At 37.7% G+C, this 18,134-nt stretch overlaps 1 long non-coding RNA gene across 2 annotated transcripts; it reads left to right on the plus strand.

Moving 5' to 3' along the window:
* Positions 1-1,711: 1,711 nt before the first annotated feature.
* Positions 1,712-8,211, plus strand: LOC103477300 (uncharacterized). Of its 2 annotated transcripts, XR_535619.2 has the most exons (4): positions 1,712-1,784; positions 2,393-2,463; positions 6,940-7,200; positions 7,282-8,211. It is a non-coding gene; the product is annotated as an uncharacterized LOC103477300 (long non-coding RNA). The 2 variants fall into 2 exon arrangements; XR_535618.2 differs by lacking the exon at positions 6,940-7,200.
* Positions 8,212-18,134: the final 9,923 nt, after the last annotated feature.

Raw genomic sequence — 18,134 nt, forward strand, 5'->3', positions numbered from 1 at the left:
AGAAATCCTTCCCTTTTTCTGATGAAAGATGTGTCATTTGTTTACAGAACATTAACATTTAGAAAATGAGAGGAAAATGAGCTTCCATTCTTGTTTTCATAGAAGTTGTCACACTAATGACAATCAGATAGTCAAATTAACATCAGCTGATTAAGTTCACCTGGCTGCCACTTACCCTCTCTATCTGTTGCACGAAAAGCTTTTTACATTTTTGTTTAATCTTTGGTTAATTAAAAAAAATGATGTGATTTTAGATATGAATCTAAAATCCTGAAACAAAATGCTCATAGTGCAATGAAACTCATTGTGCTGCAACATGTATCTGGAGAAAAAGAAGTCTGCTGAACAATGTGTATGTTATGGTTGACTCTATTGTGTTTAGTCTGAAACCTTTTTAGCCATGTTACACAGCTCTGCTGAGCAAAGAGGAGATGGATGGAAAGGCAGACAAAAGGTGGGAGTACAGATGGCATAAAACAAAAGCAAAGAGAAAAAGAAAACAATGGATCCAGCAATTTACGAGGTTGGACAGAGAACATCCCACTGCAAATGAGAAAATGGATGCCTTTCATCAGCTGACGTTCTGAAGGAGAAGAAAGTGATGAGACATGCAGTATATTACATATAAAGTGTTTGTTTGCAACAAGCCTTTTCATATAGCAAAACATATTATGGGGTTGGGGAGTGTTTACATCTGTGCTGCAAACTCTTCCAGATTTCTCAGTACTATTGCAGTTTAAGGGAAAATGCCCATGCAACTGTAGTATTTGTTCTAAGTTTCGCACATTCTAGCTGTCTAATTTCTGTACTGGATTAACAGACCACATTGTACAAAGTATACGCACATGTAAACATACCAATCCAGTCCATTTCAACGTTGTCCTCAGTTAAGATAGACACAAAGTGCATAAGTGACCAAAGAAAAAAAAAATCTTCATCACATGGCTGATTTATCTCCTCAGCATGACACAGAGCTCTACAGAAGCCAAGTAACGAGGCATTCATTTAAATATGGTGACTTTGGACAGGAATGCATCAAAAAGTTGGAGGACATCGGTTCTGAAAGTGCCCTGTTTGTCTTTGCATGCTTTTGGTTACATAGTGTGGCCCTCACAAAAAAACTCCCATTTATCTTGCATGGAGCAGCTTTGCTCTGACAATAATGTGCATGAACTTTAATAATCTTTTGGCAATAACACCCAGGAAAATAAGTGGTAAATGAAAACTGTCCAACAGAATTCTTGGTCACTTCAATAATATTGTGGGCAGTGTTCAAAGAAATTGCAGACTCTGCAAGTCTGTTAAGGAGTGTTACAGAGATATTAATGAACTATACAAAAGCAACCACTATCAGAGTTTAGTCTCCTCACAGTCTTCATATGCTGCTTATTCAAAAATACCCAATCTGAACATCGAAGTCTCGTGTATTTGGACAAGAAAATTAACCATATGGCTTTGTCAATGTAGGTAAGGTTCAATCCTGCAGTTTATTGATGAATGTTAGTGTCCAAAACTGTGATAGTTTAATGTTGAGAATAGTTTATTTACACTTTATTAGGAGCATTCCAATTATAAGGAAAAATCATGTTAGCAACTACTTGTGTTTGGTTGATCTTCAGGTGAGTGCGGATGTGGAGTGCGCCACAAGGGGGCAGTGTATTGTGAAGGCAGTGGTTCCGCCAGGCGGGGGGGAATTTTTGTGAACGGTGTTGTTCCGTTGAAGCGAAGCTGCATCAAACCATAACAAGACGCTTCACATCTCATAATTTCTCCTGTTAACAGAGGTAATATTGCATAAAATGAATACAAAATCACACATAGTAGGGCTGTATATGATTTCAGTGCTTTATAGCCAACTTATGTGTGATTTTACTCATGTTGAACGAGGTTGATAGAACGGTTAAGCTGTTCTCGTTACGGAACAGAGACGAGGCTGTGTAATGGCGGCGCTCCACCCTCACTTTACCTCTGATACTAGTAGCGTAGAGTCCCGGACTCTGTTGTAACGTTCAGATATCATTGTTTTAATAGTAAAATGGTTCTAGAAGTACTATTAGTCTCATTTGTACATTTAATATGGTTTATTATTGCTTTTGTAAAATATAAAAAGGATTTATTAGCAGACCAAGCTAAGGCAATTGCACTATTTTCTGGTAATATGGGTTAAAGCTAAAGAACATACATATAGAAATAGTTTAGATTATTTATTAAAATGATAACTATAAAGAGAATAGAAAATTATTCTACATATATAAACATGGTTGTGTTGTATAATATGCAAATGGACAGAAATGTGACTTGAAATGTATTTTTGAATACAAATTTGAAATGAAAAACTGCATCAAACCAGAACATGCTGCTTCCCATCTCATAATTTCTCCTGTTTATTCAGAACCATTCTTCTGCTGCTGGTCTGCCTCTCCTAGACCGAACCTGTAACACACGTACCTATATGGCCGGAAGGTAAACATTCATTTTCAAATAACAAGTTTGAGCCAATCACCTAACCTCTGATAAAGCAGTTCAGAAGGAAGTTGATACTGTGCTGTGGCTGACCACAAAAGACAGCACAGATGTGCTGAGAAAGCATTTAACCTATAGATGACATATTTTGTACATGCTGCACATTAACACACAGAGGCAGGAAGAGGGATGGACACACAATTATGAACAAACATGAGCAAGCTGCCATGCGAAGCTTGTTTGTTGCTTTGTTTACCAGATGACTAGTCAAGAAACCGTGCACACGCACTGTTCCTTCCTGCAATGAATCTGTGCAACAATGTGTGAGAATGCTGCAGATTTCTAAAAATGAGTTCTAAATTGGGACCTATCTGTTTAAGGGTCTCAAGAAGAGGCCCTGTAGCGAGCTTTTTAATGAAAGATCAGAGCAGACCATTCCGAGTGGGCAAACAAACGTGCAGGCATGGACGCATGTGCCATAAACTACCCCCTTCCAATAATCCCTCTCACTTCTAATGGTGGCCATTTGCCATTCATTAGGATCAAAATGTTGTTTTCTGCCAGGACAAATTGCAAAGCTATTCCATTCACAGCTTGAGGAAAGTCTGAGACTCTGCTGGGTTTCTTTGGCTTGTTTAAGTGCCCAAACACGGCTGGCTAATGTGGCTAACAAGCCCTGAATTGTGTAGTGTAGTAAAACGGCAGGGAGAAGAAAACTGTAGGGAAGCAAGCAGGAGATTTGGGTTTTTTTATGTTTCCTGTGTAAATATTTCAGTGAGGGAATTCAAGATCTTTTTAGAACTGTTGTTAGGGAGTTCATATGCTTTTAAGAGCCATGTCCAGGGTTCAAGCAGAAACAAAGATACTCATCTCTCATCAATCTGTGAAGAAACCAATATATCTTAAAAGTATTTCGAATCCTTAAGCATATGTAAGCATAGGATACAATATTAAGGCTTGTCGATGTCTTGTTTACTATATAGTTCTGTGTTCTTATGTTTGTCATCCTTTTTAGAATATTGGCAATCTTTAATTTTAAGATTTAAATGGACTTTGGCTGCAAAGAGCTGTTTGACCAAATTCTCTAGCGTGAATAAAATCTGGAAACCATCAGTGATTCACTGGTCTTATCCCATTAGCAGTTTACCTTAATCAGCATGGTTTTAAGTGCCACGTTAATTTTGAGCTTACAATACGTGTATAGAATGACTTGGAACAAGCAAACAACTATGATGGTTGCAAAAATGTTGTTGCAAATGTTTGCATTTATTTGAGATTTTATCAAATCTACGTCGAGCCTAAATTATACAGACAGGTTTACATTTTGTGAATGAAGTTACTGAATAAAATTAAGGTTTGAATAATATTCCAATTTCCAATACACACCGAAATAGATAATCAAATTTGACTGAATATTAGCAGTCTTTCCTCATTGTAAAGGTAAGTGGTTTTATTTTCCCATATACCCAGGGTACGGGCTAAAAGTTAATCAGATGTTTGTCTGAGTAACATAAAAACACAAATAGCTAATAGCTGGAGAGCAATTTGCATGGTAAACAAAACCATGAAAAGTGCTCCCTAGACAACAAAAATACAGAGTTGCTTTACATTATTTCTAGCATTTAAAAAAATAGGGACACAGATGCAATTTACAGCTGAACTGCTTCCCAGAAGCGATAACATCTAAGGCAACAAGTGTAGTTTGTCTTTGTGGGTGTGATATTACGACATTATCAGCATTTCTGTGGTTTGAATGTCGTGCAGGTGGATGAGGAGGAGGTAATTAACACAGACATCTCCTGAGCCAGGTCTAATCAGTGCTCTCTTCTCCTCATATGCTATATTCATCTCCACTCTTTATCCCTCCTATCATAGTGATTATCACTTCATAACTGTCTTTATTTACCTCATCTTGCCTATCCACCTATTCTCTGAAACGATATGAGTAGAAATAGAACTGAAGCCGTTGATGTTTCAACTCCAGATATCTTGCTTTCAAGTACAGTTTTTCCTTCCTTAGAGAGAAGATAAAACAGAGGACTGGTCAATCACTTTTCAAAACGTTCCTATAAATGGAACAGTTATTTAGCATAAGTATGTATTTTACTGCATGAAGCATATATTTTGGTCAATATTCACTTTAGAGATAGACAGTTACTGTAAATAAGGGGTGAAACAGTATATGGATTCAAAATATGGAAGTACAGATGTCACTTTTGGGTTCATGCTGGTGGAATGAAAAATACCATCGCTGTCATTTAGGCGAAGATGCACATGTGTTTGTATTACTTAAACTAGGATTTAGAACAGAAGACTTTTACATGTAGGACAAAGCATCGGAGACCGTCACAAGGTTTTAAAGTTTTAGTGTCACACTTAGTGTTTACCATTTTATAGCCTGTTTTTGTGGTGTTGGGTTATTTGAATATATAAGTTCTGCCCTGTTTTGTTTTTATGTTTAAGTGATACATAAATCATGTGCACAACCTCAACATTTTGGCACAACTAAGTTTATAAAATAACTTTAGGTATTCACAGTTTGTTTCTGTTACAACATGCAGTCTGATACTTTTTGCCAAACATTAAATTCAAATGTGAGCTTTGGCCACCTACTTGATGTGAATGGGGAGCTCTGCGTTGGTTTTGAGTGTTAATGTGTCCACTTGAATTCTGCTGTGACTTGCATATAAAAGTTTCTGGACCCAACATTCGCAAACCCTGGAGAATATACTGTTGTTTTAATTTGAAATATACACTAAGAGTATTGGGAGACCTATAAGTTAACTACTATCAGAGTTTTTCCAAAGAGTGTGCAAGTGAGAATTACTCATTGACCAGCAGAAGGCAGGGTTGTAGCATCTTTGATTTCTTACACCCCCACTGCACCCCCATGCCCTTTGTGCACACACAGATATACACACCGAAATAGATAATCAAAACCACAAGTCTTCTAAATGTATATGGACTTTTGCAAAATAATGGCAAAGATGAAAGTAAAAGTAAACCAAGTGCCATGTTTGTGGGTGCACTTCAGCTAGAGATAGGGGGACATAACTTTCTCGAGGAAAGCCATCATGTTATCGTCTTAGAGGTTTGAGTGAAAAGTGAAGTTTTCTCACAGGCACAAGTCTGCTTTTTAACAGACCTCAGAAACACACACATGGGCATGTAATAAGGCCCTAGACACTGACAAGCAAGCATCCAGGTTCAAATGTGTTCACTGGCATTGGGCCCACATTGTTTATTCTTTGATGGAAAGCCAAGTGGAAATAGGTATAGAGGTTACAGAGGGAAACGGAAAGAAAAAAAGGTTTAAAGGCAGAACAGTGCAAGAGATATTTATGTGTTAGTTTACTCATTTTTAGGGGAAAAAAGTAATCAGAATCAAACAAATATTTGTTGAGGCTACACCAAAGGTTGAAGAAAGGAGACAAAAAGAGTCAAATGTATTTTTGGTGGTGTAGAAGACAAGATAACCTGAACAAAAGAAAAGATAAGTAAAACCTAAAATTCCATCTAACAATTAGACATGTTTCAACCTTTTCCAAACTCCCTTTCTTCCTTTAGGCATTGTTATACGTAAGTGCATGTAACACTGCAATAAATATTTCTATTCATATTCCATTATACATCTGCTTGTAAAATGTATATGCTTTTGTATTCTATCCTACCGCTCGTCCTTTTTGGTGAGCACTACTCCCACTGTGTATGAAAATCTACAAAATGGGGACATAACCGGTTCAGTAATCTATTACGATTGCCCTGGCAACCCCTATGCAGTATAGAAGTGTTGTTCATTCAACACATTCTCCTTTTGTGCCAGAGATCCTGCGTTAGCTTCTTTGTTTAGTCATTATTAAGCTAGTTTGAAGAATTCATTGCATCCACCTTTGTGGATGATTTAAAAAAAAATTTTGATGGTGAGGAGAAACACTTGCATGTTACATATTGGGTCTGAGGAACCTGCAGCCTGGAACTACAATGCCAAGTTTTCTACTCTATTTTATCATATTTATGGTGAGTTAGGGGAATGCGTCATTGTTTTATCACATAAAAAACTGATTGAAATTCAGTTCAATTCAGCGTACTTGTTTCTTGCTGTAAACTGTCCGACTGAAGAGATCACACTGAGATGAAGCAAGCTTGATGCAGTGAGTTTGATTGAATCAACTACGAGGTGAAGGAGGGACTGCAGGGAATGATCAGATAAGTTAGAAGTGGGAGAGCAGAAACATCAGTTTGTTCCCACAATTTAAAAAGAAATGGAGAACTGCTCCACTCGCTCCATTGTTCAGACACTTATTTCAAGGGAATCTCCCCTTCTTCTAAAATTAATATTGACAATATAAAGATAAAAAAAATACACATTCACTTGCTTGTACTGAGAAACCGAAGTCATTAGTGCTGCTTTATAAACTGTCTAAAGTCAAATGGTGACAGTGTATTTAGTTCTGAAATGATGTCATATTTTTGCAGGTAACTCATCCATCTTGACCAAGCAAGATTAAATTTGAACTACTCAAAGCCATCTTCAATTTATTTTCAATCTCCTTGAAGCCTTTAACTTCCCTCTGTTTGAAACCCTCAGTCATTTGATCATGACACGAGACAGAGACCATCCTACCTTAATATAAGGAATTCTTTCGAGTGATTGAGTATTCAAAGCATAAAACAAAGTCATAAGACCAGATATAATATTTATTTGATATGGAAATGCTTGCAGATATGCATTGCAAGGTATAAATTATTCATGTTGTTTTTTGATTTTTTTTGTGTGTGTCTACAATATATATACTATGTATTCTCTTCTTCCGACAGAACTATCTTTTGAAATAAAAGAAGAGGTTAAAGAAAGACGGGTCAGTTGTCGTTTCACGTCGACTACAAAGGATGAAAGAAGAAAAAAATCTTCATCATGAGTACGAGTGACAGGAAGTGTGAAACACAACACACACACACACCTTCGTTTTTTCTGTTTCTGTTTAGAAAAGAACAAGGAACCTGTCTGCATGGACAACACACACATACACACACCACAATTGAAAAAAAAACTGAGCTGTTAACTACCAGTTATCAGTTTCATTCACTTTAACACACTCTTTAATAAAAAGAACAGGAAGTGCACCGCTACCATACTCCCACAACACGGCAAGCACAGAAATGTATCAATATTCATGGCTATATAAAATTTATATAGATTTATTATAGACAGTAACTTATATCAAGCATTTATATATATTAAATTTGACATTTATGGCATACACGTAAGGATAAACCCAAACTCAGTTAAAAAAAATTATAAAAGATTTTAACACAATAATAGGAAAAACTTTACAGTTGACATTGACACTCCCAAGAAGTTTTGCAAGTTGCAAAATACATTTACAAAAGAAGCTGACTGTGTGTGGTATAAAGAAACAGTAGTATAAAATGGAAAGTTAAGTGAAAGGGAAAAAAAAATCATAGAAATGATGTGTAGAAGCAGAAATGACTTGAGCCTTGCATGTGTAGAACAAACTCTGCAGCCATGCTTTCTGCACTCATAAGATTCACTCTGAGACCTCGTTTTAAAAAGTGCAGATGTCAGAAACTGATTACTGGAGATGAGCTGCTGGATTGTAATATAATTGTTATGGTTTCACTGAAAACGGGGGATTAATACCAGTGTTTCAGCAGCTGACATTCAGTTTGTTAGAACTACCAGTTCACATTTTATTTGCAAATAAATCAGATACTCACATACACTGCAAAAAGACAAATAAAAAAAAACCACGTTTTGCACGGTTGTCAGTCTTGTGTCAGTCTCTGTGTTGCCCTGTGATGAACTGGCAACCTGTCCAGGGCGTGCCACGCCTCTCACCCATTGATTCATGGCAGCAGCCCCCTGGCAAACCCTGCAAGGAAAAGTGTCCCAAGATAATGGATGTATGGAAATCTAAATATTTCTTCTAGTTAGGATTACCGAAATGTTTGTAGTAACTACGTTTCAGAAAAATAATTGTGAAAATGCTAGAGAGAAAAGGTTTGTTAATTTCTTTCTCAAGTCAGAGGTTTACTCAAAGACTGAGTGCTATGCCTTTAAACAATTTGATTAAATGGAGACACATGTGGATGTATTTTACCCTAAACACAAATCCTCTCTGTGTGATATCATGGAAAAATCAACAGAAATCAGCCAAGATCTCACAAAGAGAGTGATGGACCTCCACAAATCTGGTTCACGCTTAGATTCAATTTCTGAAGATACAACATTCATATATTCAAACAGTTACATGTAAGTATTGACAGGTTGGGAATGTGCAGCCATCATGCTGTTCGGGAGGGAGGTGGACTCTATTTCCCATAAATTAATGTGTTTTGGTGCAAACTGAAGTTGTAAATCCCAGAACAAAAAGAAAGACCTTAAGAGAATACTGTCTAAAGCTGGTAAGTAAGTGTCATTATCTACAGTGAAACGAATCCTGTACCAACACTGGCTGAAAGGCCACTCAGACAGGAAGAAGCTATTCCTTTCTGTGCTCCTTCTGGGCTTTCTCCTCTTGAAACATACTTCTACAGTAGAGTTTCGAACACGCTTATCAACAAACAGAAGGATATGTTGTGAACAATGATATTGATTTTCTGGAATACTTTGGAATTGTAGTCTATTTGTAGTGGAGGATGGTTGTGTAGAGCACGCAATTTGGAGCAAGATTCATAGCGTCGAACTGTTGCATTACATACATCACTGCCAAACGGTAGCAGTTGGGTAAAGTTTAAAACTTCAACAGAGTCAATGCATTTAAAGGACTGTTTTACCAAATAATAAATGTTGGTGAATTTATGAATTATTTTTCTTTTTGCCACAAGAATATGGTTCGCATAAATAAAACAGAAAATGGAAGAATTAGTGGCAGTGCTTGCCACTAAGGTCCCAAAATACCCATTGCAGAGGGTTGGTGAAACCACTGGATTTTTTTCTTTGGACAAGCTGGTAAATAAATTGGGCTTTATTTACCGGAGCTTGCCTCAGTATCTCTCCATGTCTCTTTTTTTGTGCATCTGTCAGTATATATTAGTCAGTTTTGCCCACACATCGGTGTTTTCGCTGCATTGTAAATTGTCAGAAAAAGCAGCAGTTTTCTGCATAAATGCATCATGTTGTATCGTGCTGTGGTTTACTAGCCGAGGTTAGAGTGGGGTTACATGTGTGGGGGGTTGTTTTGACTGGCCGGCGTCTTTTGTTCTTCTCTTTTTTAAAATGTATTCACAGTATTTATTTATTGTTTGTGCTACACTTCAGATGCTCGGCTGCCGTGCTGGTGTTATCATGTCCCACTGGGAAATGTTTTCACCATCAGTCACTGTGCGTGGTAAATCTCTCCGTGTGTGTACTTGTATCTAGGTGCTTGTTTGTGTGCTTTTCTTTGTGCGTGCCAGAATGTGTGTATGCGTACCAACAGCACAGTAATCTGTAGGCGGGACATCATTCTTAATGCAGCCTGTGTCATCAGTTCCCGTGACAACAAGGGGAATGATGTGGCCGATACATATGAAACAGGGTTTCATGCATAAACATGCAGGCTCCAGGAAGAGGAGGGCGAGGGCAGCAGGAGAGCCAGGTTATAAGGAAGATGTGCATATGTGTGCGTGTCCACATGCTTCCTTACCTGGACCTCTCTAGTCCTGTTTATTATTTATGAGACCTCCGTCAGAGCACTGTCACCAGCCCTTCCCCCTTACACATAAGTTTGTATACGTGTGTGATGGATGGTGACGGCGACTTCGGATGATAGATCAAGATTAAGATCAAACACGGCTCAACGTCACACTCCGTCAAGTTTGGATTTATTTATTTATCTTTTTTTTTTTTACATTTATTTTTGATGCACATGCCTACACAAGCAACTTCTCACATTTTAAAAATCGTGCCAATTTTTATCCAAGTCGTGATGGATATAAATCGCTCCGCCATCGTAAAGGAATAATAAGATATTTCTTTATCAGCACAAACACCAGAATAAAATCCGTTCACCTGGGCTTGGAAGTACAGAAACTGTATCTAGGAATAATTTATGAACCGTGTTATCAGAGGTGACGAAAGTATTTGGAAAAAAATTGTGGGTGAAAAGTGACAAAGTAAAAAATAAATCTTTCAAGTGCATCAAATACTTTTGCCAGGTATAATAAACTCACTTAGAATTAAAAGCTGGAACTGGCCCTACGCCTCCAAGAAATTTACAGGTAGGATAAAAACTAAGTTTGTATTTGTTCACAGTGAACGCACACAAACAGAGGAGAGAGCAGGGGTCATGAGTTCAGCTATGGCCTCCCCTCTTCACACGTAACACTCCAAAGGGAGATGTTTTCAATTCACTCATTATAGAAGGGTCGCTCCAGGTCAAGTTCAATGCCAGAGAAAAAAGAGCGGCTACACTGAGGGAAGTGCCACCCACTCATGGGCAGAAACGCTCATGCACACCCTTGACGGTGCAGCGAGCGTTGCATGAACTGAACTGCAGTCGCCATGGCTGGGGATTTTGGGTAAATACAGCTAAATTAGTTATGCAGTGGATAAGGATAGATGGAGGGAATTAGAGGACCAAAGTTGGTGATCTCACTAATATGTTTCACCATCTCTATTTTCAGTATACACTGGTACATTTTTCCATTTATCTTCATTCGTGAGTAATTGTCTTTACCTGGTCTTTTCCTCTGAAAATTAAGAACAATTATTTCTTAATTTTTGAGAAAATTAAGAAATAAAAACACAAATTACAATTCTTTCCATATTTAATGACTTAAAAGTGGAACTGCAGGAGATATGGGTAGACTGAAACTGGAATAATTAATCTACAATCTTTCAGCCTTCCTGCACAACAATGAAGAATCTACAAGCTATGGTACAATTGTAAAATGTTTTATCTTGCTAGCTTTACAGTTATAGTCAAATATTATATAACAGTAACACTGATAATTAATAGTAATTATACAATTCTCAATCTGTGGTTATAGGATTTATAAAGGAAATCCTCCTTATAAGACAGGCATTTGTGATGTAAAAACAATATTAATCGTTTTAATATTTTTCAGCCTTCGACTGAACACCAAACACATTTGTTTGACAGTAAAATAAAAATCTGAAATAAAAAAAAGCTAAAAAAAAATAGGTTGCATAAGTTTTTACACCCTTAAATTAATTCTAAATTATCTTTGATTCAGTTTCTTTGATAGAACTTGTAACAGCATCCAACATTTTAAAATGGCTTTTATTTTTTGCCACTGTGCTTTGGAAAAGTGCTTCAAATCTACCAGATTATGGAGATATTGCTTGTCCATAGCTCTCTTCAAATGACTCTGATTCTGATTCATATAGTTTAAAAAAATTCTCTAAAGTGTCATTCTGGTATTAGACAAATAGAGCTATTTTTGGTCATCAGTTTGGACACAGTGAGATTATACAAAACGTTTCATGCGTCTTCTTACATAGTCCTTATAAATACCTGGTTTCACGTGCATAACACTGTCAGTTTTATTTATATGTATCTCCTGACTGATACCTTTGTACAATAAGATCAGTTTTATTATTTGTGTCACTAGCAAATTGACTTGAGTTGCAAGATGTAAATGAGCAAATGTCAAGAGAAACCTAATATGGTTGCTGAGCTTTGTTTCACTGAGATCTATTATATGCTTTTTATTTATACACTATCTTAAAATAGGCATGAAACCTTTTCCAGCATGTGGCACAAGTGAATCTGATTCATTAGAATGATCAAGTGTTTTGACCTCAAACTGCAGCTTCACCCCACAAAATCTGCTTTGAAGCAAAAGGACAATCCTGTCCTTGAGTGTAACTCATGAAGCCACCTCTTAGAATTTTTATGAAGATTGCAAAAAAGAAGAGCAGCATCACGATTTTACAACAGAATCCCAGATTAAAGTTACAGTCTGTACTTTTTCTTATTTTTTCAACAAAGACTTGAAGTTCAATGACATCCAATGATGTTACAGATTCAGTCTCTGGTCAATAACATGTTTCTCTTCTCAGTCCAGTCGTAAGAAGGTGTGTGCCATCTACTCACAAATGGTCAGGTCGAGTTAAGCTGTCATTGTATACTGTGTCAGTTTCTCTCTACTCCAGCAAAGCATTGTTGATTTGAGTCTTCATTATGGTAACAAATTGAACTCCATATTTGTGGGAAGATTTTGGATTTCTACCAGCATACTTGGAAGGATGTTTGACGGAAATACTGGTAACAGCTGACAACTGGGAATCTTCATGAAAATACAAACTGGTTACAGTTAAATGGGATGGATACTTGTGGTAGAAAGTAAAATGACTGCAGAATTGGAAAGTCAAAACAGTAAAGCATGCAGGTTAACTCCAGGCCTGATAAGTGAGTCAAAATGTACTTTACTCGTCCTGTCTGTTTTTCCAACATGTTTAATGCTTCATTTTTCTGCAAACGGTTGTACTATCTTAGAGGAAGAAAGAGAAAGTGGAAAAAACAGGAGCAATTAAAATGTCTTTACTTTTAGCTTAATTATGAGCAAACCAATGAATCTCTTTGTCAGAGCGACTCTTTCTCCCGGCTCGCCCCTTCTGCATAAAACAATAAAACCTCAGTTAAAATTTAATTTTCTCTTTTTTCAGATTAGATCCTGCTTTCTTTTTTGTCTTGTCTGAGTTGAGAAGTTAAATCTAATCAAAGACGAACAACGCTCCTCTCCACCCTCCACCCCCCCTCCATCTTACTTCCAAGCACCCTCTGCTTTCAGAGATTCCCTCACTCTGTAGCCATGGAAATGGGACTTTGGGGATGAAAGGAAATCATAATTTTGTGGCGGGATTAATTTTGAGACATGAGCGATGCCAAATGAAATCCCTGTCAAAACCTATGCTGATTCTTTTCATCGCTTGCAGATCCCTGAGAAATCTGTTCCCTGTTGCGTTTATGATTTGACAGTCCAGTCGTTTTGGACTTACTTCCCCCCTGATACCTCTGACATGTTGACATTAAGTGGTTGCAGAGACAGGCAGCACCTATATTTCAATCACCATTAGGCGGAGGATATTTGGTGTTGGTTTGAATGGAAAGAAGGGCAGATGACAAACGCATTCACAGATACAACACAAGGCGAACGGCTATAATTACATTAAAGGGCGAGCAGCAGCCATTTTCTGGGAGTGCACAGAGGTAAATATAGTCCACACCTGACCCTTGGATTGTCAAAAATGCGGACCAGATTGTTTACTTGTGTCCTTGTCAAATGTCCTCTGTCCATATTAGTCCTTTCAATCAGAAAAAGTTTTTTATTTCCTCATCACTTTTTACTTTGGTATAGTTGGGAAACCCCACTGCAAGAGTTCCTTCACATTGGCCCCCTCATCTGCATGGCAGAAACACAGGTACAGTGGGGCAAAAAAGTATTTAGTCAGCCACCAATTGTGCAAGTTCTCCCACTTAAAAARATGAGAGAGGCCTGTAATTTTCATCATAGATGTACCTCAACTATGAGAGACAAAAGGAGAAAAAAAAATCCAGAAAATCACATTTTCTGATTTTTAAAGAATTTATTTGCAAAATATGGTGGAAAATAAGTATTTGGTCAATAACAAAAGTTCATCTCAATACTTTGTTATATACCCTTTGTTGGCAATGACAGTGATCAAACGTTTTCTGTAAGTCTTCACAAGGTTCTCACACACTGTTGGTGGTATTTTGGCCCATTCCTCCATGCAGATCTTCTCTAGAGCTGTGATGTTCTGGGGCTGTCGCTGGACAACACGGACTTTCAACTCCCTCCACAGATTTTCTATGGGGTTGACATCTGGAGACTGGCTAGGCCACTCCAGGACCTTGAAATGCTTCTTACGAAGCCACTCCTTCGTTACCCGGGTGGTGTGTTTGGGATCATCGTCCTGCTGAAAGACCCAGCCACGTTTCACCTTCAATGCCCTTGTTGATGGAAGGAGGTTTTCACTCAAAATGTGACGATACATGGCCCCATTCATTCTTTCCTTTACACGGATCAGTCGTCCTGGTCCCTTGGCAGAAAAACAGCCCTAAAGCATGATGTTTCCACCCCCATGCTTCACAGTAGGCATGGTGTTCTTTGGATGCAACTCAGCATTCATTCTCCTCCAAACACGACGATTAGAATTTTGACCAAAAAGTTCTACTTTGGTTTCATCTGACCATATGATATTCTCCCAGTCATCTTCTGGATCATCCAAATGCTCTCTAGCAAACTTGAGACGGGCCTTGACATGTACTGGCTTAAGCAGGGGGATAAGTCTGGCACTGCAGGTTTGAGTCCCTGGCGGCGTAGTGTGTTACTGATGGTAGCCTTTGTTACTTTGGTCCCAGCTCTCTGCAGGTCATTCACTAGGTTCCCCCGTGTGGTTCTGGATTTTTGCTCACCGTTCTTGTGATCATTTTGTCCCCACGGGGTGTGATCTTGCGTGGAGCCCCAGATCGAGGGAGATTATCAGTGGTCTTGTAAGTGTTCCATTTTCTAATAATTGATCCCACAGTTGATTTCTTTACACCAAGCTGTTTACCTATTGCAGATTCAGTATTCCCAGCTAGGTGTAGGTTTATAATTTTGTTTCGGGTGTCCTTTGACAGCTCTCTAGTTTTGGCCATGGTGGAGTTTAGAGTGTGACTGTTTGAGGTTGTAGACAGGTGTGTTTTATACTGATAACGAGTTCAAATAGGTGCCATTAATACAGGTAACAAGTGGAGGACAGAGGAGCCTCTTACAGAAGAAGTTACACGGCTGTGAGAGCCTGAAATCTTGCTTGTTTGTAGCTGACCAAATACTTATTTTCCACCATATATTGCCAATAAATTTTTTAAAAATCAGAAAATGTGATTTTCTGGATTTTTTTTTCTCCTTTTGTCTCTCATAGTTGAGGTACATCTATGATGAAAATTACAGGCCTCTCTCATCTTTTTAAGTGGGAGAACTTGCACAATTGGTGGCTGACTAAATACTTTTTTGCCCCACTGTATATGGTGGATTTTAGTGAATTTTGGACATGTAGCAATTTCATTGGTGAACGTGATGGATAGTTTTAAGACACTCCTCCCGGCTCTGATTGGTAAGGGTTAGCAAATTATACAGATTTCAGAGTTGTAGCTAGGCTGGCTCAACATGGGTGTGACATTCCCACCTCCAAATTCTGGCTTCTGAGATAAATTCAACGCAGCCTCACTTCAGCAGCAGAACCTTTTGAGTCTGAGCCCTTGAGCCAAATTTCTCCTTTCCACTTCAAAAACAAACCAAAAAAATCAAGGAGTGAAGAACTGCATATACACTGTTCTTCACTCAAAATAAAAGGGTGCTTGTATTTTGTGTAACACATATTACACAAAACGTTTTAAACAATACAGCTTTTGTGCAATCTGCCACATTTTCAGTGTTCCTGAAAGTGTTTGGTATGCTTGCTACCTCTATCTCAGACCAAATTCACCATGAGGCCAAGTAGCCCACTGACTGTGAATTAAAATGTTTTCCACGACTGTAAGGATGAAGATACTCAGTTGGACTGGCCAGTTCTTTTTCTTATATAAAACGAGTTTAATGTGGAGCGCTCGGATAGAAAACTACACTTCATGCTTATGTTGTGCCTATATGTTATAGGGAAGAATCTCTCTGATTATTTTACTTGATATCAAAAAGAGTTATTGTGATGCATGTAGTCTCCCCTGAACACCTTAAATACAGTGATGATTCACCACTCTGTCATTTTTGATGTGAGCGTAGGATAGAAGATTGTCAATTTGAACTTCAATTATTAGTTAATGCAAGTCGCAAAAGGAGATTTAATGGTGCAAGATTTTAGGTTCTATATGTTTTGTACATTACATTTGATCAGCAAATTTTCTTTATTACTTTACTTTAAAGAGTTGTGAATGTTGGCAACAATATTCCATTTGGTATGTATCATTTTAGCAGCCTAAACATTATTTAAATCGCAAGATAAAAAAAAAACACCCAAAATGTTAAGCTACTGAATTGGCAGGACATGACAAAAAAAAAAGTCTTCTGTCCTTGTTGCATAAATTCAGACTATGTGTTTTTGACTTCATTGCATTTGCACAGAATCTTAAATATCACAAGATCACAAAAATCTACATAAATGGAAATATACACAACAACAAAAAAATTCAGATTAAGTTTCAACGCTGAATCTACTCCAGTTTTGACAAATGAGACTCAGTATGAGGTTGGTAAAATAGTTTATCTATGTACTAGTTGGAAAGACAATGACAAATATATGCAGTCAAAAATTCAGCTAATTGTTTTCTTTCTAAATGTCACAATTTCACTGAAATCTTTAGATACGCTCCTAAAGATAATGACAGTTGTTTTTATCCTCAGTTTATATCGTTGTATTATATTGAAAATCAGTCATTTATTTCCAAAAAAAGACCAGTTTCAGCCCCTTGCTTTGTTTTAAAGCATTAATGTTTTATTTAGCTTAATCAAATGCTTTTGAAGCATTTAATTGCTTAAAAAGCAAATGCTGTAACAACAGTTGAAGATGAGTCTATTCTGCTTAGTTCAGATTTAAGTATTGCATACGCACATAAACACCATTACTCACATACCAATACAAAAAAAAAAGACCCAAAAATCAGACCTGCATCAGCTGGGACTTTATGAATCTCATATCTTCTGGATATAGCCGCACATTGCACGGCTTAGTGCCTATCCACCTGAAATCCAACCAAACAAAGAAATATATTCCCCCAGCAGAACGCTCTCTTAGTAGAGGCTTTGCAGCCACCCGCTGAGCTCAGTTTAAGCAAGCAACCAGTGTAGGTGCTTGCATTCAGTTTGAGGAAAGGGATCAAACAACTAGTTGAGGAAGTTATCTCTGTTAGAGCATTATGTGGTGTATTAGTGAAGAAACTGAATGTTGAATCCTTTCAGATTTTTCCCCATCTTTCTCCTGGGTGTCTGTATCCTGTCCAGCTGTGCGTTATAGCCCAAAGACATGTTTTTTTAGTAAGGATATACATTTTTTTTTGTGGAGAAAGAGAAGGAAGAGTTGTACGTCTGTGGGGAGTCGGAGAGGTTCATCTGTTTGGGGTGGAGGGAGAGAAGGCGGGTGAGGATGAAGAATGACAAGTTAAGAAAAAGCTATAAGGTCACAGATCCCGGTAAGATGTGGATTATATGCAAGGTGCAAGCCCAGGTTTTTCTCAGATCTTCCTGCTGACATGGAACCTTCATGTATGCACTCTCTTCCAAAACCGAAAACTAAACTTTTACCTGAAAGGGGAATATGGCTACCACAACTCAAGTTTGCAATTTCCACAAAAAACAATCAGAGCCTTTTTTTTTTTTTTTTTACCTTTTCCCTCAAAAAGTTATTTATATTAATTAAAATGTTCACATTTAGACATTTTTCTTTCTATGTGCTGGAGATTATGACTCGAGCATGACTTGAACCAAAATTTTGGCTGAGTCGGGCCAGAATGATTGGCTTGATGGTCGGGTTCAGGCTTCTGTGGCATGTTTATTAAGCCTGCAATACATACATCACAGAGAAACCCAAGGCAGAATACACAATATAAAGTTGTGATGATCTACTTATCATAGTGTGGATAAAGGGATAGATAGTTTAATCTGTAAGTAGGGTGCAGAAGTTAATCAGACTGTAGCAAGTCCAG

The sequence above is a fragment of the Poecilia reticulata genome, linkage group LG15 (assembly GCF_000633615.1).
Source record: "Poecilia reticulata strain Guanapo linkage group LG15, Guppy_female_1.0+MT, whole genome shotgun sequence".
Lineage (NCBI taxonomy): Eukaryota > Metazoa > Chordata > Actinopteri > Cyprinodontiformes > Poeciliidae > Poecilia > Poecilia reticulata.